The following is a 16,215-nucleotide window of genomic DNA, read 5'->3' as shown; positions in this document are numbered from 1 at the left end:
CTGGCCTTGTCGCTCCAGGCAGCTGCTTGTCATTACTGTAACTGTGACTGTGTCCCGGACAATTTGCATATTTCTCTATTATTAGTATAGATTATTGCACCTTTCTGAATTGAGCCATCTTCTTAAAACTAGTAGAGGCTGCCAATTATAAGGGAAAAGAGCATGGATTCTGAGATCAGACAGACCTGGGTTCCAATTCTTGCTTTACTATTTCATACTTTTGGTCCTTGGGGCAAGTTACTCAATTGTTTGGAGCCTCAGTTTTCTCGTACAAAATGGAGATACCATCTCTTACCTTTCATAGTTATTGGAGCATAAAAGTAAATGACTATATCAAGCAAGTTCAGTTCCTAGAATATAGGTGGTGTTCAATAAATGGCAGTATGTGCTTAATAAATGCTTGTTATGAATTGTTTTTAAAGTCCTACAAGGAAGATGCCTATTGTCCCTCATATGACCCAGGGAGAAGGGAATGAAGATTAGTGATATGATACAAAGTGGTAAAAATATTCTCCACTTCCAGCATTTCCATGTTAGCATTTCTTTCCCAAATTAGCTAGAATACAATCACAACTGGAAGTTGACTTTAAGATGAAATCTCTGGATAACAGTTGATAAATAAATAAATAAATAAATAAATAAATAAATTTAAATATATGTACTAAATAGCCTCTCCAAATTGCTACAAAGCAAAACCATTTCTACACAGCTTGTATTTCTGCAATATAGCTTTAAAAGAAATGAAGCCACTCTGTAATCCCATAGATTATGCCTAAAAATAGAATGATGGGCCAGCTGTCAGATGCATACATTGTAGGGGAAATGGGGCTAAGAATCTCTCCCCAAAGATCATTGCAAGTCTTCTGGCCCTTCCTCCCATAAAGATGAAAAACTAAAATCTATTCAATTCCAGCAGTTACTACTTTTTTTGAACTAGGACAAGGGTTTAAAATTCTGTAGACTTGTGAAATCTCCCCAAATCTGCAACGTGCTGCTCCTAACAGGCTTATAACAGAAAGGTCATGTGTGATCTGGAATTACTGCTTCAACATAGGACCATTTTTTTTTTAAGTTTTCCCTTTTTTTGTGAACTCTTCCTTCCAGAGTTATTCAACTTGATTAAAAAAAATAAAAAAGATGAAATGTGATCAATCAGGACTGGGTTCTAGCACCAAGCATTGGGCTAGAGTCTGAGAAGGCTCTCAGAAAATGATGGTTATTATAACTATTGCTCTTCAGACTGGTTATTATACTTCATGTATTACGCAACTCTGTTCCTGTTCATTGAGAACTAACTCTCTCCCATTTAGCAGAGAAATGCCAACAAGTCCCGGGAGCAAATCACCTATCACCGATCCCAACGCATGCCATTGTTCCCAGTTTCTTTGCAGTGATGATCCTTGCTTGTTTACTTGGATATCTCTGAGCTGTCTTTTCCACTGTACTGTGGTGGCTTCCAATGCAAGACTGTCAGCCAAGAATAGCTGTGCCTTAAAAGGTAGTGATTTTGAAGATCACAAGGTAGGGAAGGAGTAGGGTGAAAGAATTAGGACACCAATTCTATAGTGTTCTGTAGGCTAAAACATAGACTTAATGTGTCACAGAAATTAAATCAGAGGATGAATGTAATCCCTGGTCTAATAAGCAGGGCCCCTGGTATCATGTCACTGGCCATACTACACCATACTAAGCCCTCAACGAAATCCCGTCCTATACTCCAGGATCATCCTAAATTGAGGAGGCAAAGTCCCTGCTCCTCCAAGCCAAATTCTACAGAGCTCCAATTGCCCCAGAAGGAAAAAAAGAGGATGCCAGTTGCTAAATCCATTTTCATAGCTAGAGAAGGATTAAAGGAACTGCACACATGGTGATGCCCAAATCTGAGCAATGAGATTAACCTCCATGTGGACTGCCTATACTTCACAGAGGTTTACAACAAAGAGATCTGCCATCATATTTTTCACATCTAGAACTCAAACTGCAAGGGCAGTCCCAAGAGAGACACAGTAACACACCATGCTGCCTCAGAACTCTAGAAAAACATTAACAAAGGGTCACTGTCCTTTAGAAATTGTGGGGGAGACAGACCAGGAAAATATTTACAGGGCCACGAGAAAAGCACAAGCAAGGTACTGATGGGAAATCACAGGCAGGAATGATAAATCTATGAGGGGTGGAGAGGATCTAATGGAAACTTCACAATCAGAAGTGGCATTAGAGCTGTTTGAAGAAGTAGGTTCCCAAAAGGCAAAGAAGGGGGAGGAAATAAAAAGTGCATTCTAGGCAAAAGCAGTAGCTTATACAAATATATGGCACCATAAAAGCACAGGTTGTTCTCAAAGTATGAGTAATTGTGTGTAGCTAGAGTAAGGCACATGACGGTGAGTGGCAGGAGAGGAGACTGAGGGATATTGAGGAAGGCCAAGGGAAAAGATGTATACCAGGCTAAACAATAGACTTCTTCCTAAAGGTGGGAATAACAAACATTTAGTATTATTACAGTTTATTTATTTTATTAAATACCTACAGTGTACTGAGCAAGGTGTTTTACATACTTCACTCCACTTAATGTTCAAAACTATGTCCATATGGATACTTTTCTCCTCACTGTACACACAAGAAAAAAACACTCAAGAGAGGTTAGGTAACTTTCTCAAATCAAGTCTGTTAGACTTCAAAGACTATACAAAATCTCACCCAAACAGGATTATTGATATAGGAACTCCTACATGCCTGATTTCAGACAACCTAGGGCTCTTTCCAACATACTACAGGTTAAAATGTAAATTAGAACGCTCTCACTTGAGCCTAAGCAAACTGAGTGGTATATAAATATGTTCATGAAGCCCTTGCAGTCACTGGCATCAGATGAAGTAGGTCCTTCTCTCTTTCTTAGTCTCTAAAACACAGGGATCCTAAGAAATCTAAGATCAATTTTTCTGATGGTCCTTGTCCGAAGCCAAGCCACCTGAGCAAACAAGACTGCATCCCTGCTTCTCATCTGCTCTCACGCACTAACCAAAGCCAGAAAAGCACTAGAACTGATCTGAGGTACCTACATATAGTGACTGTTCTTTGGATTTTCCAAGAATATTCTGCTCTGTGGTCTGCACGAAATAATGTTCTCTAAATTCCAATATTCAGGAAGTCAAACAAAATCTCCATCATAAAAACCCATGTGAAAAAAAAAAACAAAAACAAAAAAAAAAAAAAAAAACCCATGTGATACCATGAGACATTTGCCCAAATCCAAAGAATATACACCACCAAGAATGAACCCTACTGTAAACTATGAATTTTGGGTGTCAGTGTATGTTCACCGATTGTAAAAATGTACCATTCTGATGCATGATGTGGGGGAGAGGGAGGGAAGGTGATGTGCACTATGTATGAGAGGGGATATATGGCAACTCCCTGGCAGGACTGGACTCAGACCCTAGACATCCTTTCCTGTATCTCAGTGCTGACTCCCGTCACATTTCATTTCAACAGCTCATTTTTGAGAAGCCACACTCTCACACACAGAAGCTAGGTCTTACACAGCTATTATTTTAAGAAGCCAGGATTAGCTCAGGGCTAGACTGAGTAATGAGATACAAGTGCCTTGGGAATCTGTGAGTTCCCAGCATAACTAATGAGTACTATCAACTGTATTCTGTCCAAGATATGGATAGACAACTCCAATTGGCCAAGAGCTCTTTGTAAAATGTAGAGGCAATGATCAGAGAAAGAATATTTCTGCCCCTTCCTATATAGTCTCTGCTTGGAAAATGTACATTTTATATAGTTACTATTAAAGAACATTTGTGGTGGGGCTTTTTTGTTTATTCAGTTTCTTTAGAGATTAGTGTCACTTGGAAGCTATATAATGTGGTAGAAAAAATAACGGCTTTGGAATCATGCTTTGCTTCAAGTCCTGGCTCTGCCACTTCCTTGCTATGAACACTGGACAGGTCATACATACCCTCTCGAAGTCTCAGTTTTCTCACTTATAGTGCTTTTCAATGTTCAGGTGGTCCTGTGAGTGGGCTGTAAATTATATTTAGTGGCTCGCAAATAATATTTTTCTTAAATAAGAAAAAAAGAGAAAATATTAGATGACACTACCTGTAATAAGGACAAGTACTATTTTATGAAAGTGATTTCATACATATAGATATTGATATATAGATATATATACACAAATATGTGTATAAGTTAAAGTATATCTTATTATATTAGTTGATAATGGTCAAAGAACTTGAAAACCACTGATCTATAAAATGAGACTGTTGGGTGTATGCAGGGTTATTTTGTATTTTTCAGAATATTTGAGAATTTGAAAAAAATAAAATAACATGGGCCAAATGTTATCAATTAACCCTCTTAGTGTAGATTTCCTCAGAATATCTGAATACCACCTTATTTAAGAATACTGGGACAGTTCCTCTTTACTTGTCAAATTCAGATTCCCATCAGTACGATTTTAAGTACATCATATAAATGAAACAGCCATCATCATCTGCCAAGGACATGCCCTGCTCAATTACTGACACAGAAAGATCTTAATTAGTTAAGAACTGAATTTTATCTCAAATTAATACAAAGAACCAGCCTGTAAGAGTCTATCCAGACAACAGCAATGTGTGGAATCACCCAGAAGCCACTCTTTTTTGGATAAGCCTTCTCTGATGGAAAACGCAGTGAAACCAATATTACCCCCAGAACTGTTCTAAAAGAAGTATCACTCTGCTAGGACACCAAGAACTGGCTACTACCATGTGAAAGCCTTGACAAAGTCCCCACCTTAGGAAGCACTCCAGTGTCAGGACGCCTCAGGAACCAAACATAGACAAGAAGGACTTCTTTGGCCTGTAGAACAACTTACTCTTCTGCTTAAAACCTTCCAATTTGGGGAAAAATACATATGGGGGAAAATGCAAATTTCTCACCACAGCTTACAAGTTCCTACACGATAAGGCCCCATTCCCACCTCTCCAACCTCACCCCCTATCTGCCTTCACTTTACTTTAGGCCATAACACCCTTCCGGTCCTCAGATACACCAAGGTCAATCCTATCTTGGAGCTCTGAGTTCTTCTCACTGATCAGATCACACTTCTTCCAGCTCTTTGTATGCCGGGATTCTTCTCATCATTTGGCTCTCCACTGTATATTTTAGTTCCTCAGAGCAGCATTCCCTATTTCCTCATTAAAGAAGTCCCCCATCAGATTGGGTGAAAGAAGTGAAAGGATTGAGAAGTACAGATTGGTAGTTACAAAACAGTCATGGGGATGTAAAATACAGCATAGAGAATATAGTCAATAATATTATAAAACTATATATGGTGCCAGGTGGGTACTGGCAATATCAGAGAAACACTTTGTAAAGCACACGATTATCTAACCACCATGCTATATACCTGAAACTGATACAAAATAATATTGAATGTAAACTGTAATTGAAAAAAAAATTAAAAATAAATAAATTAGATGAACATGAAAAAAAAAATGTCCCCCATCCCATCCCACCCACCCCTAAGGCACTCTCCATAATCACATTACACTATTTTATTTTCTTCACCATAGTTTCCTCTTTTACTTCACACTACTTTGTTAACTTATTTTTGTCTCCTCACTAGAATACAAGCTTCATAAGAATCTCTTCTGTTTTGGTCTTCACTCTCTCCTTAGCATCTAAACAGTGTCAATTTGCATTAAACAATGCAACTCTCATAGACTAAGCAAAAATGTCACAACTGACAGTCCCAGTGGCCCAGAAAGATAGGAAATAAATCCCAAGGACCTCTAGTTCGGACAGACTGAAGAGAGTAGACTGTGGCTGTCACGCATGATTAAAGGCTATGTCACAGCGTGATGTGGTCTATGCTTTGGTAGCTTCCCCCCAGGAGTCCTCACTCTTATCCCAACTGAGGACTGGGATAAGAGTGACAGCTTCACCCTAGTATGTTCGAGGACTCCAGAATCCAAAACTTAACTTCTCTGCTGCCCATTTCTCTAATTTTCATTAAGAGCAATTTTACATCATCCAGAAAGCTTCAAAGTCAAATGCCATCTTTATTTTTAACTTCTCAATTTCATTAAAATCAAGGCAAGGGTGTGACATGGGCCTTAGCTAGGATCACAAAAATTCTCAAATCAAATAATTGGTTTAAGTTAGAGTCAAGTTCATCAACAATAAAATGCCAGCTTCGGGCAAAGTCGGCTATCTTCTTGCATTTCAGAAAAACTAGCATTGCTCCTTACACGCACATAGGTGTAAGCAACCTCTGGGTGGGTAATGCTACCAAACAAAAGCAACACCTTCAAAGTCTCTCTCAGTCACTAGAGGCAGCCAGACACTCAAACTGCCAGTCCTGAATTACGGCCTCTGAATGGTGAGGGCTTCACATTTCACTGATCAGGGCACAGCCCAATCAGAAGACAAACCCCTGCACTGCCAGGGACCAGCAAATCCGCTTTCTTCCAGTGTGCACATGACTGAATGTGCTTCTGTCCATCATCTGGGTCATATATAGTTCAATGCGAGCTGAGCAGACAGGGCTGTAAGGAAATCTGGCGCGGTTCAATACCTCGTCTAGCCTGGGTTCCAGTATCTAATTTTTTTTTACTGACAAACTCATTTCTCTACTGGGACAGGATGCTGTGCTGGCTGGAAGTTCCATTTCTACAGCGAGAATCCTATCTGGAAACACAGAAGTTGTCCTCTAGCGACAGCAGCTCGAACTTTTTTGATTGTTGTTGCTGCTTTTCTCCCATCACCCCCATCCCCTTTTGACAAAGATCCAACTGTAAAAAGTCTTACGTAACAGTTCAGGACTACTTCGGTTCTTTTACTGGGTAAGCACTTTCTTTTTTTTTTTTTCTTTTTACTAAAAACCATTTTAAAATTGAATCTGTTGAGAGGCTTAACTAAAATCTTTCAAGTAATTTGTGTAGTGAAATACTGTCAGTGGATATTTTAGTCTCATTTCTGCACGTGCTCCTTTGTTCTCAGAACAGAAGCTTTTTATACACACCCCATACCGCAGCTGGAGAGAGTTATGAAGTCAGTTATTATAAGGAACACAAAGGTTGCTTTGCATTCTTTGCCTTTAGATAATTAATTTTGTATTTGTTTTTTCTTAAAACAGAATTTAATGAAGGGAGAAATTCACAAAAGAATAAACTGTTGGAGAATCTAGCAAAGTTTGAAGTTTTTACCACCTTTTCTATCTGTAGTTTTGTGTGCCCAAACACTTGTGCCGCCTGGGGCGTTGGGGGTAGAGGCAAGCATAGACAGAGAGGAACTAAGCCAGACATGGACAAAGGCATGAGCCAAAACCAGACAGTCCTGGCCGTTCGATAGGCCAGCAGTGGGTGAGACAGGTCAGCCAGCTGCAGGGGCGGGAGAAGGGGGGGAATGGGGCATGGATGTGTGAGGTGCTCATGCGTGCGATCGTGACTAGATTCTGAAACTGCCAGCCATTTTCCCAGCTATGCTTTGTGCAATCTAAAGGAATGCATCTCCTGTGAAGCAGTCTTGCCAGAGCCCGGTGATAGAAAGGAGTGTGATAACTACCACAACATATGGTATCAGAAAATACTGGGATCTGGGGTGGGCAAGAGGGAATGCTGAGGGTGTGGAAATTTTTTAGTGATCTGGAATGTGTTGAGTGACAGGAAGTGCCCCAAGCTCCCCCCAACCCAACTCTTCTCAGTCGCGCCTGCTTTTGTCTAACTCTTGTAATCTACACACTACTGCTTACAAAGCTGTCTGAGTTTGAGACAAAAAGAAACATAAAAGGCTCTCCATCCCATAGTACCTGTGATATGGAAGGAATGTAAAAAACATGGTTCTTCAAGCCTGTGGACATTTTTTATGTATACAGGAGAAAGATAAAATAATTTTCCAAGTATTAATGAAAATTATGAATTATAGCCTAGCTTCCAAATCAGTTTTTTAAAATCCTGATTCTGCAATACTTACAGATGCTTAAGTTGGTTCCTAATTTGAAGGGGTCTTGTTTTGTTTGGTTAATATATTGCATTTGAAGTTGTTTATATTTTCTTTATATAAATTTGGACTTTGGGAGAAAAAAAATGTGAATAAGCAGAATGCACTAAAAAGAGGAGGATTTTTCCTCCTCATTGATTGGAAGGCATTTTAAAGGATTGGTTTCTTGGAAAAAGCAGCTTGCTCGCTCTCATTTTTGCATGTATGCTATATACAGATAACTTTATGCCATAATAAATATAAGCGGAAAACTTATGACAGAAAATAATAGTGTTCTAAGTGAGAAATAACTTAGCATTTTCCTAAACTTCCATATTATCAACAGAAACACTAAAACTTGAAGAAAAGTAGGAGCCAAAGAACTGAATGGCTAACCCTACTTTTGGGTGTTGAAATGGGAAATTAAGTGTGAATAAAATGATACTTAAAGAATTTTTCTATCTCCTACCACAAAGGATGTTAGTGGTTAGCCTAGGAGTTAATATTTCCTAGCGTGGCTGAGCCTTCATGTTGAGCAGACATTATTCACATGACGATTCGAAAAGTCCATTCATATATCTCACTACCTGGATTTGAATAGAAACCAGACAGCAATTCTTTAGTTCCAGCCACCATTCGCCCCACTGGACAATAGCGATTTGTTAGCACAGAGTCACAGGCTGTAGGACACAAAGCTTGGAGCTGCAGAAAGATGGGGGATTCGGAGAACAGGAAATTACAGGCCCGATGCACTCCTGGCAGCTCTGAGAATACAAAAAAGGGGGGGGGGCGGGCAATACAGCAATGCCATGTTTGAGAGCTACTTCTAGCTTTTTTAACCACCTCCAATGTCATAAAAGCTCTATTGTTGGAGTACATAAATTCACGAGTTCCATGTGCTCTATTTTCTCACGACAGGGAACTTCAATGTCCTGGTACAGTCAGAAAAATCAAAAGCATTCAGGGTTGATTAGTTGTGAACTCTGATAGAAAGGAGAGGAGCATTTTACAAATAAAATGTCGGAGAAAAAATATACTTAACACAAGTGACACATAATAAAATTTGTATCTCTTACAAATTATTTCATAAGATAATCAAAATGAAACCAAAATGTATCAAGACTCTGGAGAAATACTATTTTCTTAAAAATATCATAGGACACCTATTATTTCCGTCAAAAGTTTCTTTGGAAGATATAAATCAATTTAAAAATAAATCTCACATAAAACATTTGAGTGGGTTGTATTTTCCAAAACAAAGAACTAAAATCAAAGTCCTATAGACTTATTTTAGAATATTAGAAAGGAAAACTACATTTTACTTTGTTGATTATTAAATTCTTGTAGCTCCCTGGATAAATTTAGGAATTGCCTCTACTTCCCTCACTTTACACATAAAAAATAAAATTAATGGACATTCTAGGTGAGGGGAGAAAGAGAATTCTCTAATCTCAACCAACGAGTGGAAGAAAACAGTACATGGGTTCCTGTCCAGGCCCTTTTACTACAACCTGAGCACCAACAGGCCAAACTGGTGTCCATTTCAACAGGAGACCCTGCACAAGGAAGTGGTAAATGATTTCGTTCTCTTCTGTGATCTGTTAGCAAATACGTCCTAAACAATAGCATACCTGAAATACTCACCAAATGAGATCATCTATGATCAAAAATGCTTTGGAAATATTAATTGTTCTACTCTATTTCGTTCCATGGCTTTCAGTTGAACACATGCCAAATTTTATGTTGCTGAAAAACAAATCAGCAACTTTTCAACTACCAATTATTGAATTTTTCTCAAATTCTACCATTACTCATAAACACAAGCATCAGTTATGACCTCAAACTGAATTGCTGTCTACTATAATAGCCACCAACCACATGTGGCTGTTTTTATTTAAATTAACCAAAATTAAATAAAATAAAAAATTCAGTTCCTCAGTCACACTAGCCACATTTCAAGCACTCAATAGCCCTATGTTACTAGTGTCTGTAATATTGGACAGCACAGCTGTAGGACACTTTCATTACCACAGAAAGTTCTATTGGACAGCACCGATCTAGACAATGCTCACATCCAGAACACCTGTCCTCACCTACACACCCAACTGGACATGAAAGAAATTAACCTCTAAGTAAAAAAATACCACACAAGCATCATGATACTTGAGAAATGTCTTTAAAAAACAAAAACATCTTGAAATCCAAGGTTTCATTTTTTTCCTTGATCTACAATAGTTTATGAAGACTATTAAGACAGTAGAGACAGATAAGTAGTAGTATCAGCCAACATTAAAATGCTCCAGAATGGCATTAACTTAGTGTCAAAAAGTTCTTCATAAACAATTCTCTAGTGTCCTTTACAGAATCATTGTCATGGACAATATGGAATAGCAAAGAGCAAGGGCCTTTCAAGTCAGTCAGACCTGAGTTTGATTACCACTATCTATTTTACTAGCTAGATGATATCAGACAAATGAATTCACCTCTCTGAGATTTAGTGTCCTTATCTGCAAAATGGGGAAGTAGCTACCCTGCAGGATGTATGGAAGGACTCACAATAAGATATATAAAGCATCTAGTAAGGTGATGGTAATGCAGTAGAGATTTAAAAACGGGTAACTATTATTATTTTTCCCCCTACACTTCATGATATAACTCCTTATCGACAGACAGATACTATTCAACACTATAGCCTTCATAAACAAGTATCCTAAAATACTAATGCTAGCCATGTCAGTAATTCAACAGGAATAAAACAGAAATATTTGTATGCTAGACAGCTTTTCCTAGCCAGTGTGTGACCATGTTGCCCCATCCAGCTGGCTTTGCCAGAAAAATCTCATGTCATACTTGGCTTAAATAACCAGCATGGTCCCTGTGTGTTCAGTCATTTATATTTATGGATCTCTGCTTAAGTTTCTGATGGACAGACAATGTTTTATAGCTAAAAAGTAAATTCAACTCGCCGGCCCGGCGCCTGGGAAAATTATTTAAAGGCTACAGAGCCGCAGATGCAGCGAGAGGATGGGGTGGGCTTGTCTCTGAGCACCCCAGCTTCCCTGCAGGCCCAGGTCCTCTGCTCCGCTCTGGGCTAGGAGGTGGCCCTCTGGTCCCAGCGCAGAGCTGCGGTGCAAAAAGAGTTGAGCAGAGCCAGGGAGCTCCCAGCATGGCCACTTTGCACACCCGCTCTCCAGCTCGCGCTCCTGTTCATAGCATCCCTGTGTATGTCGGACTGACTGTATAGAATTATAAATATGTCTATATCGACTTGTCCATGTATGTCTATTAAAACCAAAGTAAACTCTACCCTGTGAATACAAAGCAACGGTTTCCAAATACTGGGAACCTCATGCCTGTCCAAGAAAATGCGAAAGGCCATTTTAGAAATGCAATGATAAGCCTTATTCTCTCTTGAGAGGACCAAAGCACAAAACTGTAGAACAGTGGTTCTCAACCTTCCTAATGCCACGACCCTTTAATACAGTTCTTCATGTTGTGGTGACACCCAATTTCATTGTTACAAATTGAACATAATTAAAGCATAGTGACTAATCACAAAAACAATATGTAATTATATATGTGTTTTCCGATGGTCTTAGGCAACCCCTGTGAAAGGGTCGTTCAACCCCCAAAGGGGTCGTGACCCACGGGTTGAGAACCGCTGCTGTAGACTGAATCATTAAAAGAAATATTGAACTGAAGCTTTTTTCAAGGAACACTTAAATAACCTAGATTATAATATACTAATAGTCATGGACTAACAAAACATCCAATGCGTTATGAACTTCAAGTCCTATAAACTTTGTTTATGGTCAAGACCAGATGCAATGAATGGTGCCCCTCAAGGCTTTAGTAGTTTTTATAAAAATGCAACTGACTTCCATTATTATTACATGTCTTAACCTCCAAATAAACCATCAAATAGACTGGATGTAATAAACATGGATATGAAGTTCTTAAATTTTGATGCCATTCTCAATCCATCCTATGCCTGCTAGGTCCAAAAAATGTGGGTCTTAGGGTTATGTTGATATTGGGTTGGAATCCTTTCTCTGTCTCAAACTCTTCATACATAAAATATGAATATTAATGCCTTACTGATAGGTCCTTTTAAGGCTCAAGGATCACATATATAAAACATCTTGAACTGTTTCTGGCACATGGAGAACACTCTGGAAATGCCAATTCTGTGAAAACACAGTGAGGGCTTGAGGTCCCAGTTCCCTATCTGAGGCTCTTCCCAAACAGAGAAGAAACAGAACAGTTTCAGGCTGATATATAGCACAGACCATTCCGTTTAAATTTCAATTAAAATAAGCACATAAAGATAAAGGCTGTCAACACTGAACAAAGAATTTCAAGTCTTAGAAACATATAATGGATTGAGTGAATACAGGAAAAATTAGTATTTGAAAAGTGAGATGGGAAAAAAAAGAAAAGTGAGATGGTACATCAGATTTTAATATAAAGTGCAATTTAATACTGATACTAATTTAATGCTACTGAGTATAAAAAGCACAGAATCATTTTCTTAAATTAAGAAGTAATATTTCCTAGAGACTCTTTTGGGATAAGATTTCTACTAATTCTTGGTCATTAGAACAAAAACAATGAAATTCTAAAATATTTCCCAAGATTGAGAAATTAAAATAGTCTCCTGTAGGTATGAGACTATTCATGTTTTCTAAAGTCAAAGCCCTAGAAAGAATTCCTGGGTAAAACATTTTCCCAGTACATCTGTACACTCCTTTTAAAATTGAAAATAAGCCGAACCGGTTTGGCTCAGTGGATAGAGCGTCAGCCTGCGGACTCAAGGGTCCCAGGTTCGATTCCGGTCAAGGGCATGTACCTTGGTTGCGGGCACATCCCCGGTGGGGGGCGTGCAGGAGGCAGCTAATCAATCTCTCTCATCGATGTTTCTAACTCTCTATCCCTCTCCCTTCTTCTCTGTAAAAAATCAATAAAATATATTTTAAAAAAAAATTGAAAATAAGCCAGCAGAAACTAGGTGTTTCTTAATGATGCAAAATAACAACAACAACAAAAATGTTGGACATGCTACACAACATTCCAAAGCAAACAGAACTATAAGGGAGATAGTGTGGTGGGAAATCTGAAACGGTGTATTTATCTCCCCAAAACTGGCTGGATTAGAAATGATATTAAATCTTAGCTCTGCTACTATCTAACTAAGTGACTTTTAACAAGTCACTTCTTAGTCTTTGTTACCAGTGGTAGTTCAAACGACACATTTATGTTAGTGGCTAAAGGACAAATAGCACTTAGAGATGAGGAATTTCAATTTGTTAGATGGTATTTAAATTTTGGTCTGTGCAAAGCCTAGCTACCATAAGATGTTTTACAGGACTGCTTAAGCAGGTAGATTAGATAGACAAGATAGACATATAGATAGATCTGACTGCAAGGATTTCCATGGATGCCATCAGCAATGATAAATAACTCATAAAGGTTTCCTCAGCAGGTGTTTCTGGCTTCTTAATGAATGCTGATCAAGGATAACCCTCTTTTTCTAGTCATTCATCCAACAAATATTAAGTTCCCAGTAAGTATCAAGCAGTGCTAGACCCAGGTTGAGTGATGGACAAAACAGATATATTAGCTGCCTCCATGGAGCTGACAAGCCATACACTTGGATAACTCTGGCTAGAAGCCATAGCACTTAAAAATGGTAGGAATCTGAGTTTAGAAACTTTCAGAATAGTTCCAATGATTCAGGGAAACTGCCTTGCTATCCTGTTGAAGCTGAACTAACAGTTCATAAGATAATGGAAAAATGTACACCGTTTGTACCATTTGATTCAAGCAAAGAAATATATGTACTGAACTATAAGATCTTAATGAATTTCAAGCCATTAAGGAAATGAAATACCTTCAAATACATAGGCTGGTTTCACAATGACTACTGCTCAGATGTGTGGTACGCCACTAATTCAGTCTCCTCTTGATGAATATTTAAGAACAAGGTAATTTCTAGAGGGGATCGAGTAAAAGGGGTCTGGACATGGAATGACATTCCAGGAGCAGATCATGATAAACTGGAGCATTAAATGTGATACATATTTCCTTTACTCCCTTCCCTAAGACTATATTCTTGGTATTTATCATTTCCTTTAATGGTACATGCTATAATCATCATGATTAAACAGCTAGCTAAGACTCAACCCATGACTCAGCTAGCTCTTAGCAGTCAAGAATATTTGAGTCACAGATGATAAATATAAAGAGGAGACACTAGGGTCACAACAGGGCTTTTATGGCAATTCATCTCACAAACCAGAACACATGTCTATGAGGTGTCTAAATATTTATCTCTTTTCAAATTGGAATATAGTCTTTGTTGTCATAGGACTATATAAAGAAGTTACTGTTACCAATGGACTAAAATATATTCATGTACTACAATGGCACAATGTTATCTCCACAGAACCCAAGGCTCCCAACATCCAAAAGTCCCAATCAAGAAAATTCCCATTCTAGTTCTTTGACACTTACAGAACTTGGATTTCTACCCAGACTTTTTTCCACAAAAGGATTCAATATCAAGTGTCTTGCTGTTTCATTGAATATCAAAGTAAAGTGGAAAAGAGATCTGGCAAATGTACTAAGAACAAATTAGACAGTTACATCCAAAGAGAGGGTCCCAATCTGGTCATCTATTACTATGACCCAAATTTTAGTATAAGTACTTCCATTTGACTTTCTAATAGCATTACATTTTGTCAGGATTACTTCTCTGTATAATCCCATATTACTAGAACAGAACAATTTCTTCTGCTTGGCCACTTAAAAGCTTCTAGGTATACAGTTCTTCATTCAAGGGGGATAACTGTTGAGTTCTTAATACATGCTAGGCCCTGTCCTAGGCATTGGATACGTAATAGCTAACAAGACAAAGGTCCTGTACTTGAGCATTGTAGTCACAAGACTTGAATTCACTATCAGTTTGAGCACTCACTGTGTGAACCTAGACAAATCTGCCTCATTGAACCTCAGCTACCTTCTCTAGGAAAAGGGGAACATAATACCATTTCATAGAGCTGCTGTGAAAATTACATAATGTTTGTCAGTGTCTAGCATGGTGTCTGAAACACCACAGACACCTGACAAATAGTAGCTATAATTTTACAAATAGCAGATATGTATTACTATTATATATCCTTTCATATGCATGTATGAGAATCAGTCTAGTTTTCTTTTAAATAAAGGGATTCAAACACTTAAGTGTATCTAAAGTATTTGTTTCAGGTGTTACAAATTAAGGAGAATAAAAAGCGTTAGAGCAGGGGTGGGGAGCCTTTTTTTTTTCCTGCCAAGGGCTGAATATTTATAACATCACTTGCGGGCCATACAAAATCATCAACTTAAAAATTAGCCTGCTGCTATATTTAGTCAACCATTTAATGAACTTACTCCTAATGCCTTGGCAGGGCCAGACCCAATGATTTCTCAAGCCGGATATGGCCTGTGAGCTGGATGGTCCCCATCCCTGCTAGAGGATGAAATGCTACTTCTAGTTATTAAAAAGCTTCTGGCTGTATGTGCTAAGCACAAGATAGCAAGAATTAATGAGAAAAATACAGGGTGGGACAAGAGTAAGTTTACAGTTGTGAGTACATGAAATGCGATTTATTCTTGTATTATTATTAATTATTGTATTTTCCATATGAACAACTGTAAACCTAGTTTTGCCCCACACTGTACTTTGAAGTTGGGATGTTAATGGTGAAATAGATCACCGCACTGCACTCACACAGATCTGAAAGGATAGGGGACCGTATCTCTAGTAGTATTACTATTTCAGCCAATTTAACCAGAAATTGCATAAAAGAAACATACCGTATTTGCCGGCGTATAAGACGACTGGGCGTATAAGACGACCCCCTAACATTTCCACTCAAAATACAGAGTTTGTTATATACTCGCCGTATAAGACTACCCCCTCTTCCGCACACCTTCCACACACCAAATAAAAGGTAAAACAATATCAGATTTGATTTTAACATTTTAATTTATATTCAAATGCTTATGACATGCAGGAAAACTGTCACAAGGCTGTATGTAATCAAACATATACATAAAACAGTGCAAGTTTATTACCGGTAAACATACCGGTAATTCACTAAAGAAAACACACTCTATAGACTGGTACCGTAGATGCTTCTCAGGAACACAGGCAAGCAGCCCACAACCTAGAGGGACTGTCAATGATAGAAGAAAGAT

The 16,215-nt window shown here is 38.3% G+C and overlaps 1 long non-coding RNA gene across 1 annotated transcript in view; it reads left to right on the top strand.

Moving 5' to 3' along the window:
- Positions 1–6,512: 6,512 nt before the first annotated feature.
- Positions 6,513–16,215, top strand: part of LOC102769331 — a 47,450-nt gene continuing 37,747 nt past the window's right edge. Inside the window, exon 1 of the long non-coding RNA XR_435918.2 lies at positions 6,513–6,839. This is a non-coding gene — a long non-coding RNA (uncharacterized LOC102769331). The remainder of the gene's footprint in view (positions 6,840–16,215) is intronic.

The sequence above is a fragment of the Myotis davidii genome, unplaced genomic scaffold, assembly GCF_000327345.1.
Source record: "Myotis davidii unplaced genomic scaffold, ASM32734v1 scaffold142, whole genome shotgun sequence".
Classification (NCBI taxonomy): domain Eukaryota; kingdom Metazoa; phylum Chordata; class Mammalia; order Chiroptera; family Vespertilionidae; genus Myotis; species Myotis davidii.
The sequence above is the reverse complement of the archived record's forward strand: the minus strand, read 5'-3'. Positions and strand labels throughout refer to the sequence as shown.